The 16849-nt window shown below is 45.5% G+C and overlaps 1 protein-coding gene across 4 annotated transcripts in view; it reads left to right on the forward strand.

Annotated features, from left to right (window-relative positions):
* Mgll (monoglyceride lipase) overlaps positions 1 to 16849 on the forward strand; it is an 883522-nt gene that overhangs the window by 820917 nt on the left and 45756 nt on the right. The gene's annotated exons all lie outside the window — the stretch shown is intronic.

A 16849-nucleotide genomic window follows, 5' to 3' on the forward strand; every position in this document is an offset into this window, starting at 1 on the left:
GGACTTGAGGTGGATGCAGTAAGTCAGATTAAATCAAATTTTAATCTCATATGGGAACCAGCAAATGTTTATGACATGCCTCAAGCTGGGCACACTGAAAATCTTAATGTGTGCACGTGCGTGCATACACATACATACATGCATATGCACAGCTGCACATGCAGGGCACTGTTACAGATTAGGAGGAACCATTTATTTTGCCTCATGGTTTCAGAGGTTTTGGTCCATCATGGTGGAACAGAGCAGAGCAGAGCAGCTCTCTGCAGCCAGGAAGCAGACAGTAAGTCTTCACTAAGGGCCTTCTTTTTCCTCCCCTTCCATTCTGTCAGGGTTCCAGTCTAGGGGATGGCGCCATTCACATTTCAATGGTGTCTTCCCCACTTAATTCATCCTCTCCTGAAATGCCCTCAGACATATCCAGAGTTGCACTGTAATAATCTCTTAGATATTTCTCAAGCCAATCGAGTTGACTATGAAGATTAATGACCACAAATGGGTGTGCCCATGTAAACACGTCTGCACAATGAACACTTATACCCATATGTGTGGTGTGTGGGGGTATTGATGTGCAAGCACCCATGAGTACACACATGCATGCACTCACATTCACATATGCACAAGTGTGTGTACAGGTTATGCACTTACACACCTCTAGGCTAAATAAATGGTTTTTTTTCATGTGACAAAAAAAAAAAAAAAAAAAGAAAAGAAAAGAAAAGAAAAGAAAAGAAAAAAAGAAAAGAAAAGAAAAAAAAAAACTGCTGCCAGCAGTACTGGGCTCATTGCTCAAGTCAGAATGTAACTTCCAGTCCTTTTTGTATTAGGATTTGAATTCAGAGTCTCAAATAGGCTGGGCAAGCACTTTATGACTGAACTATACCCCCAACCCAGGATGCAGCCCTTGAGTTATTTTTGTGGTTTTCCTATGGCTGAAAAATCACCAGATTTGGTTCTTTATCTAAGTTTCTGAAGCTGGGTTACCAGTGACAGTGTGGTCATTTTCCCACTGCGATTTTCTGCCTTTCTGCCAACATCCAGAAATGCCACTTTGTCTATCTGATATGAGAGTAGATAATTAAGTGATGTCATTGAAAGGAGGGACAGGGGAGTCATGGCAGTGTCTTGAGTCTCTAGGAGAGAGAGCTGCAGCCACACGCAGGGAAGCTCATGTGAGATGGACAGTCTGCTAGGTGACTCTTGTCCACAAAGATCTGTGAATTTGATTTGCCAGGAGCCCCTTTTAAGCTAGATGTATGCGTGTGTCCCAGTAATTGAGATTATTAACTAAATTCTTCCTTATTATGGCTGTGATGTTCTCAGCTGCTCTGCAGTCAGCCTTAGTTATTGGTGAGACTGTTGTTTGGGAGATAATATTCCAGGGTTATCCCCGAGGCTTTTGCTGTGGGAACTCTGTCATTAGTAAGCCCAGAACTCTGCTCACTAGAAAATCCCAGGACAGGACTGCTTTGTCCTACTGCATTCGTCTCCATTAAAATCAGCTGTGGTTGTCGTTATGTACTGGGGACATCTTGAGAGAATTGTTGCACTGAGCACCCTGAATCTCAGGCGTCTGTCATATAGCTCAGCAGCAGCCGCTTATCAGATAAAGTAGGCCAGATGAAGTCAGTGCGAAGCTTTGTTTATATTGCCTGACTGTGGTGCTTAGAAAAACCATTTTTAAAGGACTCTTTTTTTTTTTTTTTCCCCAGAGTCTAGGGATAAAAGAAGCAGCCCACTTTTTGATGTTACCAGCAAAACTAAATAAAATCTGAAGTTGAGGCAGAGCTAGCTCTCTGTGATATTCTAAGTGGAGGGCAGGGATGACTGTGTTCACCTATTCTAAGTTCCCAGAATGACACATTGGAAACACCTCTCTATGTGCCAAAGGGAGGAGTTCAATTAAAATAAAAAAGGAACCCAACAGCATATGTATGTATGTACATATATGTGCTTTCTCTCCAAACACAGGGGCATAGCCCCACACACAGTTGATGGCGAGTGCAAGCCATCTAACTTGGCCTTTATTGAGCCATCCCCAACCTTCATCTTTCTTCCATGTGGGCCATGTTACTGTCAGATTGCTGAGATGATATAGAAGGGCGTAGCTAGAGGCCAGGGGGAACCTCCCCTCCAGGGCATACCAGCTGCTGTGCTGTGTCCCCAAATGGGCATGTCTCCAAGGCTCTAAATAGGGACAGCTCAGCTGGGGATGGTGGGTTTTTATCCTGGCACTGCTGCCTTCAGCTGGGTCATCTCAAGGCATGAAGAAGCCATGGAGAAAGAAAGCAAGGGCATAGACAGGAGACACTGGACATAGCAGCTGGACAGACAACTTACAGTGCTAGTGTCTTTAACCTGATGCTGTAGTTCTCTCTGCTCAGCCACCTGCTGGCTTCTTATTAGGTGCATTCCCCACCCCCACTCACTCCCACCCCATCCCCCACTCCCAGGTTGTGCTGTGGCTATCTACCTGTCCATGTTTCTCAGCTCTTACTGAGAAATTTAGCTTTACTTTCTGTTTTATCCTTTGGAGTTTTCCTGAATGGCCTCGTGGGTTTGGACACATTACCAAAAGGGAAACCATGATGTTGTCCATCACTGAGTGCTGCCCTAGCTAGCACTTTTCCTACATTATTTCAAGTTCCTCCTAAAGGCCAAGATTACTATCTCCATCTCATAGGTGGGAGATTAAAGTAGGATTGCGAGGATACTATTCTTTTTGCACTAGAAACATATGGGTCCGCTGTGTAAGACAGAAACTCCAGAGCAGCCTAAAGAAGAGAATTCTGTTTTCTCCCATGCCAGAGTCAGGCAGGGCAAGAATGGGCAAGACACTGTCAACACCCCAGATTTTGTCCAGAGGTTTGCTCCATAGATGTTACACATGTTACATATCTATAGTGTCCACCCCTGTGAGCCCTGCTTCAGCCACATGTACTCCATCAGGGAGTGCTGAGGGCTAAGCTCAGATCTTCCTCAGAGATCTGAAGCAGGTCCCAGGTGGATCCCACTGGCCAGAACTGCTTCCGTCGTGGTAGGTAGCTGTAAGAGAGGCAAGAAAATGAAATTGTCAATTGCTGATCCAAACAGTACAGGGATTCTGAGAAAGAAAGAGGGAAAGAATAGTTGTGGCTGGCAGTTCTGTGTGTCATACCACACTTACAGGCATTTCTACTCTGGGTACATTCTGGGTGTCCTACTAAGTCACAAGGCCACCTTTCGTGTCATCCATCCACATACTTTCCCATAAGGTCTGAGGTGACAGCTATTACAAATATTGTAAACTGATTTGCTCTGGATGGAGTGTTGTGCAAAGACGGATACACTGGCACAGTAACTTATAGCCCAGCCTGCCCCTCAATCCAACAGCTCTTCTCCAAAAGCATGTGGTACTTGTCATCCTGGGAGTGATGGGTTTCCTTAGTCAAGGCAAGCACAGACCATTTTATCGTTTAGTTCATTGGTCCCTCTCTCAACCACAGAATTCCCCAAACATCTACACATAGCCCAGGTACTAGAAGCATCACTGGTGTTTGTTGAATGGATGGAAGAATGTGTAACTTGCATTAAATGAAAAAGAAATGCTTCAGATCTGAGTTGAGTATCCATAGGAGTGGTACTGATCACTGTTGGGACCCATTACTGTGAAGTGGGCCTGGTGGCTAGGGGCCTAGAGAGCTTGTAAATGATGTGAGTGTGTGCCCTGAACAGGACAACCACAGACCTGATATTTGGATGTCTCTGAGGCACACAGGTAGTCCAGGTCCTGCAGGGCTGGCAGGGTAGAAGGGTCACACTACATGAGTAGGATCTTATTGGAAAAGGAGGGTATCCTAGTTGGGGTTACTAGTCCTATGATGAAACAATGTGACCAAAAACAAGTTGGGGAGGAAAGAATTTAATTGACTTCTTCTACACCATAGTCCATCACTGAAGGAAGTCAGGTCTGGAACTCAAGCAGGTTGGAACCTGGAGGCAGCAGCTGATACAGAGGCCATGGAAGGGTGCTGCTTACTGGCTTGCTCCCCATGGCTTGCTCAGTCTGCTGTCTTCTAGAACCCAGAAAGAACCACCAGCCCAGGGGTGTCTCTGCCCACAATGGGTGGGCCATCCCAGTGGGCCCTCCCCCATCATCCCTAATTAAGAAAATGCCCTACAGACATGCCTACAGCTGGATCTTATGGAGGTATTTTTCTTAATTGAGGTTCCCTCCTCTCAGATGATTTTATCTATATACTGTGTCAAGTCAACATAAAATTAGCCAGCATATAAGGAAACTGAGCACAGGGAACCCTGCTGAAACCCCTGGGAAGCCTGAATGGAGAGTGCTGTCTGCTTCCCTCATCCTCAGAGCCTACTGTCTTTGGTCTTTGGTGTAGCCCAGAGACTGACTGCAGTTCTTAGTTAGCCCAGGTGAGACTTTGGTAGCCCAGGTTGAGAACCAGAACAGGGGCGCCAACAAAGCCCCTCTGATCTGTACTGTCATGCATCTGTACTGTCTACACAGAGAGGAGCAGGAAGGAGAGAGGAGCCCTGGGCTGCTGAGCTCAGGCCTAAGCAGGGAGGACTGCTCATTGCTGGAAGAGCTCTGAGCCTGGAAGCTGGCTCCAGAGGAGAGGGGATAGCAGCAACATGGCCCAGAAAGAAGCCTTGTAGGCAGAGTTAGGGGGATGCCAGCCACATGTGCACAGGTAGAGATACCAGAAGGGAGTTTCCTGTGACTTTCTAAACACAGCAAAAGAAAGTCATAGTGGGTGTGCGAGCAGTCAGCTGCTCCTGTGACTCACTGGAAACCCCTCAGCCCTCCTCCACACAGGCATGCTGACCAGCTAGACTGTAGAGAGGCGGGCCATAGAGAGGGGACAGGAATCTACCACCCATGACACCTTAGAACGCAGTCATCATCTCTCACTCCTAAGGCATTTCATCTTTCCCAGCAAGTGTCCTTCTGTCTCTCCAATACAGCTTGGTAAAAATAACATTGTTGCCAGAGTGTTGCTCAGTGTCAGAGCACCTGCTTACTGTGTGAGTGAGGCCCTAGTTCTATCCTAGCCCCACCCAGAGAGAGGGGGGGTGCAGGGAGGGAGGGGGGAGAGAAGGAAGGGAGGGAGGAGGAAGGGAGGGAGGAAGGAAGGATAGAAAGAAGGAAGGAATCTTAAGAGAGTTTGCTGGGCCCAGCTTTCTGTTTACCAAATATAAAGAAAGCATCCTCAGTGAATTTACAGTGAATTAATTATCTGCAAATATTTGAAGGAAAGTGCTAAAGGAAGATTTTAAAAACACACACACACACACACAAACCAAAAAACTGAACCTTCAGCTAGGGTGTGAGAAAAGAGGAAGCTTAGAGGGAATGGCCGTGGGTTGGTGATGTGATTCTACGCAGGGGTGGGCCCTGTGTGGATATGAACAGTGCTGAGGAAAATCCAGGGGCAAGCCCAAAGGTGACCTGTGGTGGTTTCCACGTAGGAGTCAGCGCTGATTCCGGGCCCTGTAAGATGTACTCTGTTAATAAAGGAGATGGCTATGAGCTGCAAGTCATGCATGCCTGTGAGAAATGCTTGAAAATGTGTTGACACCATTTCTCGCCTTAGTAAATACAGGAGTGAAAATAACAGAGGAAGTTGCTGGCTGATGCTCTAGAGGCCCAGCCCACAGGGAATAGGATGAGGCTCAGGGAGACTAATCCTGCCTCCTGCTGCCCTCAGAGCACTGGAACCTGAAGCTCCTGGGGTCTACCCTTCCTGCCCCCCTTCATGTCAGTCCGCATGTCAATTGCACATACATATCCAGACCCTGAGTTTTTGTGTGAATCCCTGATGTGAATTTGTATCAGCATGCAGTTATTTGCCTCGTCCCTGGTTGAGACAAAACCCCTGCGAGCCTGAGCTGGCTCGTCCATAAGATGAGGGCAACCACAAAAAGAAAAATCACCAATGATGAGGATGTGAGGAAATGGGGTGAGGCCAGCTCTGCAATTCAGGGGTCACCAACACCCCCAAGATCCTTAGATTCAGCCAGCCTGTCAGGGTCTAGGCACATGCATGCCAATGGACATAGGCTGATATGACACCGGTGTTAATGGTCCTGGACCCACTGTGGGAACCATTGAGCCCGCGAGCTCATACTAGGACACCTGGTGTCTGAGGAAGCAGGGGCAGGAAGGGGCCACAGAGAAGTGTTTGGGGCAGGATTTCAAGGATGCCTCACAGAGGAGGCGAGGCTGGTATCAGCAGCTATGGATTGTGAGGGTCCAGGTGGGGATCCCAAGCATTCTGTGGTCATTTACTGACTGCATGCCCAGCATCAGCTGGGTAACAGAGACAAGTTACTGGAACATGCTACACCTCAGTTTCCTCCTCAGAGGATGGAATGTTGGAATATCTGTCTTAAATTAGAGTATTGAGTTTTGCATAAATAGAAGTGGTACTTGCTGTGGAAGATGTGTTGCTTTCATTGTTAATAAAAAGCTGATTGGCCAATGGCTAGGCAGGATTTAAGGGGCAGAGAGAATTCTGGAGAGAAGGTTGGAGTCAGAGAAGACGCTATAAGATGAAGAGTGAGCATGATGGGAAGTATGTACGTGAGGTAAACAAACCACAGGGCAGCACATAGCTTAATAGAAATGGGTTAATTTAAGTTAGAGCTAGCTAAATAAATAAATAAATAAATAAATAAATAAAAAAGCCTGAGCTACTGGCTGAGCATTTGTAATTAATAATAAGTCTCAGTGTGGCTATGTGGGGAGCAGCTGTCGGGATAGAGCTGATCAGTGGTCAGACAGAAAACTGCGCCTACAGGTGCTGTGTTTTCATTTCTCCTTATATGGTACCATCTGGCCTTGAATTCACAATCCTCCTGCCTCAGCCTCCTGAGCTGGGCTATTCTTAGTGATTCTTGTTATCAAAGATTCTGGTGCAGTGTTTGCTATTGTTTGGTTTCAGGGTGTTCCCAAAGGCCCTTGTGTTGAAGGCTTTGTCCTGAGCCTAGGGGAGGTAGGGACTTTAAAGGTGAGGCCTAGTAAGGGTAGAGCTGGAGGTTGGGGATAAGGAATGCCTCTCTTTAGCTGTCCAGCTTTGCCCCATCACACACTGTCACAAAAACAAAGCCAAATAACCAGAGACTGACCATCACCGTGAATCAAAATAAACCTCTTTGTAAGTTGGTAAGTTCAGGAATTTAGCTACAGTGACACAGGACTCAAGCATTAGAGGCTCTTGGTAGCCTCAGGTCCTGTGGTTCAATTACTTGCCAATTGACAAATACTAAACAGTGTAGTTTAAGTGGTTTTTCTGAGTCAGAGTCTTGCTGTGTAGCTCAGGCTGGCCAGCACAGGGATTGCATTCGCCACCACATCCAGCATTGGATTTCATTTCTTAACAGCTGAGTCTTGCCTGAGCTGGCATCACTCTGAAGCTCTTATGATACAGATTGCTGATGTTGGCTCTGCTTCTACAGCTAAACTGAGTGGCCACAAATTTTCTTTGGGGAACAGTTTCCTGTTTTATAAAACAGTGGCCCCCGGGGGCTGGGAAGTTCCAGAATCTCTTTAGTTGGTTTCTGCGCCCACTCAGGAAACACACGAGGTGCCTCCCATGCAGCCCTCCAGGACTCTGCAGTCTAAGACCCCATTCCCATGTGTTTCTAATGTCCCATCCTTGCTGTCAGCCATGGAGCTGTGTGTCTATTGCATGAACTGCTGGCTGCCCCTGCAGCCTTGACCTTGCTTGCTTACTACGGGGGTGACCTTAGGAAGGTATCAGAGCCTCACTGATTTATCTCGTAGGTTGGCACAGTAGTTCGTGCACAGTGGCACTCGGTTCACAGAGCTTCACAGAGGGCAGCGTGACTGTGATGGTGGTGGTGAAGGAAAAAGCCCCGGAGGCAGAGAGTCCCTGGCCCAACAAATAATGCAAGCAAGGCTTTGTGTCAGAAAGGGGTTTGTTTCAAAAGTCTCACCACAAAGACTGCCATGCTCTGGGAGGGGTGGTGCACACTTTTAATCCTAGCACCATAAAGGCAGAGGTAAGTGGAACTCTGTGAGTTCAAGGCCAGCCTGGTCTACATAGCAAGTTCCAGGCAACAACAACAACAACAAATCTGTCATCCATTGTTACTGTGACCCAGCTGACTTCCAGAACATTCCCTAGGGAATCCACAGAGCTATTGCTCCATCTTGTCTATCAGGATGAGCAAGAGGCCAAGATGGGTAGCGATGGAGAGAGTCAGAAAGAAGACTGTTGGGAGGGGCTGGTCTGGTGGGGTCTGAAGCCCAGAGTCTGGCCAGGTCTCCACAGGAGGCCTTGTGTAAATTCTGCAGTGAGTGGATACACTGTGGGGTAGAGCTGGAGGTGGAGGTATCCTTGACTGGCAGGGTGTGAGACCCCAAAGCATCAGAGGGGTGTGACAGAGGGGACAGGGCTTGTGTTTGGCTTTGGCTAACAAAAGCATGGAATGTCTAAGCAAGGAGGAGTCCAAGCTGGGAAATTGCAGAAATCTTCATAGTACATGATGATGGTGACCTCACAGAGCCTCAGTTTCCCTATTTGTGCCTCTGAAGTACTTGTGTGTCCCTGTGAGAAGTAAATGAATGATTAGCAGCTAGCAGAGGGCTTGTCCTCTACCTTTCTCCCCAGCCACAGATCCCTTCTCCTTATCAGACTGTAGGCACTGCCTTTACACAAAGAAACTATTTTTCCTTTTGCAGCCTCCTGAAATGAACAGTTTCTGTCATTTCTAAATGGAAATCTTTCTTGTGTATTTCGAAAATGAAGTGGGAAAGCTGCTTAAGCCTCTTGCTTTTTCTGATCGGGAAAATGATCTGATCTACCAGGGGACCATTCTTGAAGGTTTTTGCTGCTGCTATCTTTCCCTGTCCTGCCTGTTGTCACCAATTCCATCCTTCTTTGCCATGGTGGTGTTTGGACTAGACAACTCACTACATAGACCTTCCTGACCTCAAATTCACAACCTTGTGCCTCTCCGGAGTCCTGAGATTACAAGTGTGTGCCACTATGCCTGGCACAAATGCTATTGTTATTGTTACATTTATTTGTGCTTATTCATTTGTCCACACACATGCCACAGCATTCGTGTGGAGGTCAGAGGAGAGCTTTGGGAGTCAGTTCTCCTTGGACCACTTAGTTCTCAGGGCCTGGACTTAGGTTGTCAGGTTCTGCAAGTGTCTTTATCCATTGTGTCCACTGAGCCATCTCACATGGCCACACCAGCTCTGCTCATGTATACACAAGTATCAAGTGATTCTGAGGAAAGGTACTGTGTGAGCCTTGAGATGCACATGAGTCAGGTACCCTGTTGCTTGGCTACATGGGAGTGACAGGAACCTGCAGGGTGTGTCTGATGGCAGCAATTTAGTGCTCTGACAGCTGGAGCTTGGGGTTGCAGAGGGGAGCAGGCCATCTTCCCTAGAGGCTGTGGGAGCTGCTGAGTGATTTTTCTATCTGGTAGTCTTTCAAGAGGAATTTATCCTGAAGGCATAGTCACTGGTCCAGAATTACTCATGTGGTCCCTCAGATGAAAATATTTAAGGTTTCCTGGAGAAAAGAAAACAGAATCACTCTGGGGCTCTAGAAGAGGCAGTTTCTGAAGTGTTTAAATGAGTCACTTGTTGAAGGAGGAAAAAAGCCAGATTACACATGATCCTGTGTTACAAAGAAAGATTGAGTAGGGAGGAGTGTCTTCTCCAAAGATGATGTTCTCTGTCTTTCTGAACTGAGAAAGATTCGCCTGTTATAACCCACAGTACTTTTATATGTCATAGGTTATATCTGTTATGTATATTGTGGGTTATATCTAGATGTACTCTGAGGACTAGAAGACCCAGGGTGGGATCCCTTAAATTCCTGGCTTTATGACCTTGGGTAGATCAACTAACCTCTCAGCGTATTCTCTCACCCTGTGCAGCAGAGGACTCCAAGTCTCCTTCAGTCCCCTGGGGTCAGTAGCGTGTTCACAGAGCATGCCCAACACCCAGGAGACCCTTCAGATACTCGCCATGGCTGGTGGTTGCTACAAGGCTTGGAGAAGCCAGACCTCCACATGTCCCTTTTCTGGAAGCTATGTGTGTCAGGTCCAGAGGAAAGTCTGTTTCCCCAAATCCTGGCAATTAGACAAAAACCAGTGTTCCTCAGGAATTGGTGAAGCAGGTTCTCCTCTATCAGAGGAGCTATTTCCCTTATCACAAATGTCTCTCTGTGGTGCCTATTAACATACTAGAGCACACACTGACCTCTAGGCTTCCTCAGTGTCAGAGTTCAGGCTGGCATGCTTGCTTTCCCAGCTCTTCTTGCCTTCCCCACTGCCTAAACTTCCCTCGCTGACGGCGGTTTGTCATTCTCCTTATATACAGCCCTGCTGCTCCAGCTGCCCTCTCTGCCGCACCTTCCTTCTGCCCTCACTGTTGCTCCGATTGTTAGTTGTGGTCATCCTTGTAGGTCTCTGGACATTGCTCTGGAGTCAGTTTTCTCTTCAAACCTATAATGGCCCCCTCTTTTATGCCCCCCCCTCACACACACACACACACACACACACACACTATTTTCCTCTTTCTCACTCGCACACTCATTCTGCTCTCCCCCTGCTTCTTTCCTGGCCATGTTCAGTAGACTGCTTTTTCTCTCTGCCTGCTTCTCCCTCATATCTAAAAAAGAAAAAGAAAAAGGACATTGTCTTAACCATACCGTTGTCATGCCATCAGATTATAGTGTTAGTCCTTATGGCGTGTACCCTTTCACAGTCTATGCAAGGTTACTTACCATCATGGGTCCTTACACGATTCTGCAGCTGGATGCTGTGCTCCACCCATCCCAGGATGCTGAGGCTGGAGAATCAAGTGAACCCTAGAGTTCACATTTTAATTAAAAATAAGACCTGTCGTAGCACAAGGTGGTTTTTTTTATTTTATACTCATTGGTGTTTTGCATGTATATCTGTGTGAGGCTGCCAGAAACCCTGGAAATGGACTTACAGACATATGTAAGCTGCCATGTCCCATGGAAGAGGAGCCAGTGTTCTTTACCACTGAACCATCTCTCCAGCCCCAGATGACCTTTCTTATTAGTTATTTTATTCCTGGTTATCTTGGCAAGGAGCCTTTCAACCCTTGCCTGATGTGCCTTATAACGGCATTGGAGAAGGTCCAGTTACTGTTGCAGAGGGGCACACAGTCCATGAAATACAGGCCTGTGTGCTCCACAGCAGTGCTGAGCACTTAACTATGGCCTGGTGTGGCCCAAACTCTTCCAGCACTTCCCATCCTTAAGTCCATGTACTCTACATGTCAGGCCTGTGGCTAAGACACCCAGGGGACAATTATGCAGCACAGAAACCATCACTCAGGTTGTGGAGGAGATTGGGAGAAACTGTCCCCTGCCTGGACAGCTCCTCTGCTTCCCTTCCCCCAGGCCCTTAGGCTTTACAGAGAACAAAGGAGCTGCAGCATGCCACCCATCCATAAAGAAAAACATGTTCCCTCCCCAGGGCATGTCAAAGGTGAGTTTCTGCACTGAGTAGAGAGAGGCCTGCTGGGGAGGGGTTACTAACCTCAACAACAGTGCTGTCTGGAAGATTCTCTGGGTACGGGGTTGTCATAGCTAACCACTGTAAAAATGTGAGGAGCTGCAGAGAGTGTGGTAACAGGGCCTCAGAAAGACATCACGAGGCCTCTCTGCCCAGAGAGGGCCCAGAGCTAGTGACAGTGCAGCAACCTAAAAACCAGGGCATGTGCTCCCATTCAAAAGTGGGGAAATTGAGCTCGGAAGAAACAAGGCCAGGCCAAAGCCCCATGGTTAGGCAAGAGTTCTTTTCCTAAGGATGTGTGATGGAGACCACTACAGGAGTGACATGTATGGGCTTGACAACAGGTGTGGCAAAAGTTTGGAGATGCCCAAACCAGCCCAGGGAGAGGAGGATGGTGCTGATGTCAACAGCTTGCCCAGCTCCTATCACTGTACCCACCAGGATGTTCCAGAGAATGGCTTTGGGGTCAGAGAGAATACTGGTAGCTGTACCTGCCATTGATTCCTATTTTCACCTTACCCAGCTGTCAGTGATAGCTGGGGTACCTGGTGAAGGTACCCCAACTCTTTCCCAACACACGAATTTGTGCAAGTATCATAATTTAGAGAGTTAAGCTGTGGCTGCTCAGCAGTGTCTCGATGTCCCAGTCACCCTGAAACATCCATGCTCTGGCCAGCATAGTGGGGTCACAGCTCTCTCAGTACCCCAGCACCACACACACCTGCTCCAGACTCTTATATCCATGGTTTGCCTTAGGGGGACATTTACTGAAGGGGTGTATTTTTAGTGTCCTGGTCATGTGTTTGTTTCCCAGCTAAAGTTGTCTTCTCTGGTGTTGGACCCAATTCTCTTTGTAACTTTCAGTCTCTGGCCCTCACCACTGAGATTATGGCCGCTGAGGCCAGGTGTGACAATGACATCTGTGACATGAATAAACTAATTTCCTCCCTGAGGATCACTGTCCTCATGTTAGCCTCATTTCCAGGTCTCCCACAGCTGGGGTTCCATTTCTAGATGAGTTTGAGAATGGGGGAGCAATAAGAGAGAAGGGGAAGGTACAGGGAGAGCCCTGGGGGCTGGGCTCAGAGCAGAGGATGAGTGCACTCAGTAAGAGCCCTGCTGCTGGGTACATACAGGCATGTGCTTTGTCCACCCGAGACACAGGATGCCACTGGATAAAAGCCAGATGGAGAGCTAGCTCATACCAGAAAGGACTCTGTCTACCCAGGAGAGGGGGGCTAGGGATTATAAAGCCAAAACCATAACTACATCACACCAGAGGCAGGCCAGGGGCAGAAGTTTTAGTTCAGTTGATTAAAACAATTTGTTTTGTGTTATAAAACAATGAACCTCCCAAAGCTGCAGGTGCGGCTGCATAAGAATGTTCTCCTCTGCTGAATGTGCTTAGCGGGTGGGGGTGGGGTGGGGGTGGTGGGGACTGAAGAGCAGTTGTGTGAGCACGAGATGGGTTGGCTAGAACTAGGGCAAGATGGAGTCACTCTGGGCAGTGAGAATCAAATCATTGACTCATTATACAAGGGGTTACATTGGGCCCTTAGGTACCTTAATTCAACAGATGCTGTTTGTTGTTTGATAAAGTTTAACAGCCAGTTAAATAAAGAGGGACCGATCATTAGACCTAGGGGAGAAGGGCAAGAGGGTGTTTGAGGCCCGTGCGTAAGGTGGTCAGCCATGATTCCAATCAAGCCAGCTTTAGAACAAAAAATTGTTGGCCTCTCCTCAGCAGCTAGTAGATTTAAGCCTTTGTAAGGCTCTATTTATTTTTAGGAAAATATTTATATCGTCTACAAGGACCAACTGTTATTTGGATGCATAGCTAGGCATAACTCATTAAAGAAATTAGGGTGTTTTTTTTTTTTTTTTTTTAACAGACCCAGCAGAGCTAGTAACAGTTCTTTGTGTCAGAGTCCAGGCCTGGGGAGTTGTGTGACTAACCCTAACCCTGCTGGAAGCATTAGCATGCTCCAGCTATGCATAGACCTGTTAGTTTCCAGGTTTGCAAGGGCTATGTATTTGAAAAGTGACTTGGAGAGGCTGGTCTAGGTGGACTCTGACAGTCCAGGCCTTCTCTCAAATGCTAACGCTGTACCAGCAGGTGATAGACCCACAGGATGACAACTGTAGTGTTTAAGTGGGTGCAGACTGGCCCCATGGCAGAGCCTTTTGTCATTTATTTTGAACTCCCCCTGGGACTCCTTACAAAATCAGATGTTGCCTTTTCAGCCCCGGGATTAGCTTTGCTAAGAAGAGCAGACTTGAAAGCCACAGTAAAGGAAGGGCACAGCCAATTGAAGCATAGTATTTCCCGCAGCAGTTGGTGGCAGGCTTGGGCACAAGGTTCCCTGTTCACAGCAACCTCAGTTGAGTGAACCTCAGTGAGTGAAGAATGATTGCTATTTATCCTCTGTTGCTTGAGACATTTAGGGTGTGGGTGCAGATCATACACTGGGTGGGAGAATTCATCCCCCACACCTCACCTCCACCCCACCCATGCCATGTGAGACTCAGTAGATATGGAGAGGAGGCTCTTCTAACCAGGCCTATACTGCCAGAGACAGCAGGCTCTGGCAAGTCTTATTTCCCCATGCCTCCCTGTCCTGAAAAGAAGCTAGCATTCAATTTACTCTGATGGGGCCTGTGTCACAAACAAGGAAAATGGCACTTCTCAAGCCTGGGGATGGCCTGTCATGTAAGTGTATTATAAAATTTACCTATTTTACTCACACATTAAAATTTCTATAACCAGTTCTTAAAATATACCAGATTTTAAATATTATTTTATATTAAACTAAGTTTTCATTTAAACTTACTTTGCATTGCCTGATTTATGCTTAACTTTGATAACATATGCAGAAGATATATAATGGGAGATATAAATTAGTGTCTCCCTCCAGTTTTGTTCCTGTAAATAAATTACATTTGTACTTTATGTGGCTACAAACATAATTGTAGGCATTTAGTCCTTTATAGGGTGAGTGAAAACTAACATTTTTTGGTTTGTTTTAATGGTTTACAATAAATTAGTAACTCTCACAGGGTGGGATTTATACACTAAAGTAATTTATCCCTTTTAAGATTTTCAGTCATGAAAGCTACAGATTTTGAACTGACACTCTTTTAGTACCAAAACAAACTTTGAACCAAAAATACGGTCCATGGAAAAGAAAAAAAACTGGGAACTTGGTTTTCCTGATGCTTTCACAGTGCACTTTTACAAAATTTAAATCAGTTTATCAGATCTTTAATATTAAGTAGCTCATTTTACTGCAGAGAATGTAATTACAGGAGAGAACAGAAAGGCCGGTTTTCCTAAGGAAACATTTATAAGAATAATAAGGTGTACAGCTAACCACAGTTGCCATTATGACTCAGCATCTCCAAATGGTTAAAGTTTAACAAAGTTAGCAAAGACAGAAATGACCTGGTATTTTCAAGTCAGTTTTTATTGCATAAAAAGATCATTATAACCCTGGGAACATTAGCAGATTTGAACCATGAAGCATTTTAAATTTAAATCTCATCTCCTATAAGCCCTATACAACATATTCATAACTTTTTTGAGTTGGCTTGAAGCTTTTATGGTTTTGTCTCTATTTTTATTTATATAATTTATCCTATCTAAATAATTTAACTTATTTCTATAGTCTCACTGATCCTGAGAAAGTTTACATCTCAGTAATAGATTTAGCAATGTCAATGGCCTTAAATGAGAGAACATTTTTGTAAACAAGAACCAAGAAGGGCCTGGGGTTATTCAAGAGTTAAACATCTGTGATTACATCTTAACTTTTACATATAAAGTTCCCTTATTAAACAATTAAAAACAAATAAATACTATAATGCATAATAACATTAACAATTACCATTTGCTCTAAGAAATTTTCCTAGGAGTGGGGAGGGATTTAGGCAATACCTGTTTTCTAGGCCTTTACCCAGTATGTACAGCAGCTTTCCCACAATTGCATAAGTGAACATGCCATCTATGTTCTTAGTTTTCTAACCTGTATACCCTACTTTCTCCAGAAAACCTTGAGGCTTTCTGCAGTTAGGGCCCAATTGCACGTAAGTTGCTGGGAGGTGTGATAGGACACCGAGGTGAGGGTCCAGGGACCTTGTCTACTCCTCCTTCCATGAAGGATTATTAACATTTAATAAGCCTGGTTGTGATTATTTTGAGCAGGCACAGCTGGAGTTAAGAAGATGACACTTGTGCAGCTTAGAAGCTTCTAAGCAACATCATCTTAATAATAAAAGGCTGAATTCAGATTCAGCACATAGGGGAATGCAATAAATTAGAATTACCTATGTACATACTGTTAAACTATTGGGCCTTGTAAGCTTCTGGATAGATCTTATAGAAACATAAGACAGGCTTTAATGAGTGATGTGCATCTGGTTATTTATCACAATCATCGTCCAGTTGATGTTACAGCATCTCACAGAATTTTACTGAATATGATGCTGGTATTATAATTGAGAGATTTTAGACATGGGATCCCTTTCATCCTTTTTATGTATGACCGTGTTGTTAGCTGGTTTTATTATAGGCATTGTTATACCATGAGATACAGCCCCATAGCTGTTCTCACATGTACAATGTGTTTTTGTTTTGTTTTGTTTTTGTTTGTTTGTTTGGTTTGGTTTTTTTTTTTTTTTTTCTTGTTTTCCTTTTTCCTGTCACAGAGTCAGGGGGGCAGCAGGAAAGGGCCTTTGGAGGAAACTGAGACAAGCATACTTGGTCTAAAGTAGGCAGGACAAATCCTATGTGCAGAAAGAGCCAACCTCTCAGTGAGTCAAATCAGCATGTAAGTTTTTCAATATTATCCACACCAGAAAGGCATTTATTTCTCTATAAGACAGAACCCAGTGATCTATATATCCATACCCAACTTTATGTATGTCTGCAGATGGGGCCAGATAACCTGAAAAGTTTAATAAGTTTTCTCTCTTTTCAAAGGATATCAAATTGCAGGATAATATAATGATTCTAAAAAGCAGGGAGATCTTGGCTCTTTTGTGGGTCAAACCTCTAATATATTTTTTTCCCCACTTTGGCCCTTTTAAACTTATAAAGTACCTGTAACCTAGAGGCCATTAAACAGAATATCAAAAGATAAAGAGAGAAAGAGAGAGAGACATCTAAGGAACCCAGAAAGTGGTAGAAACAAAAGCAAGAGTATTCACTTGATGGGGCCGAAACAAAGGCAGACGACAGGCAGAGGACAAAGGAGTGCCAAGAACAGAAAGAACACCCTATCTCAAAGGAAGCCAGGTTGGAGACCCAGGAAAG

The sequence above is a fragment of the Phodopus roborovskii genome, unplaced genomic scaffold (assembly GCF_943737965.1).
Source record: "Phodopus roborovskii unplaced genomic scaffold, PHOROB, whole genome shotgun sequence".
NCBI classification, from domain to species: domain Eukaryota; kingdom Metazoa; phylum Chordata; class Mammalia; order Rodentia; family Cricetidae; genus Phodopus; species Phodopus roborovskii.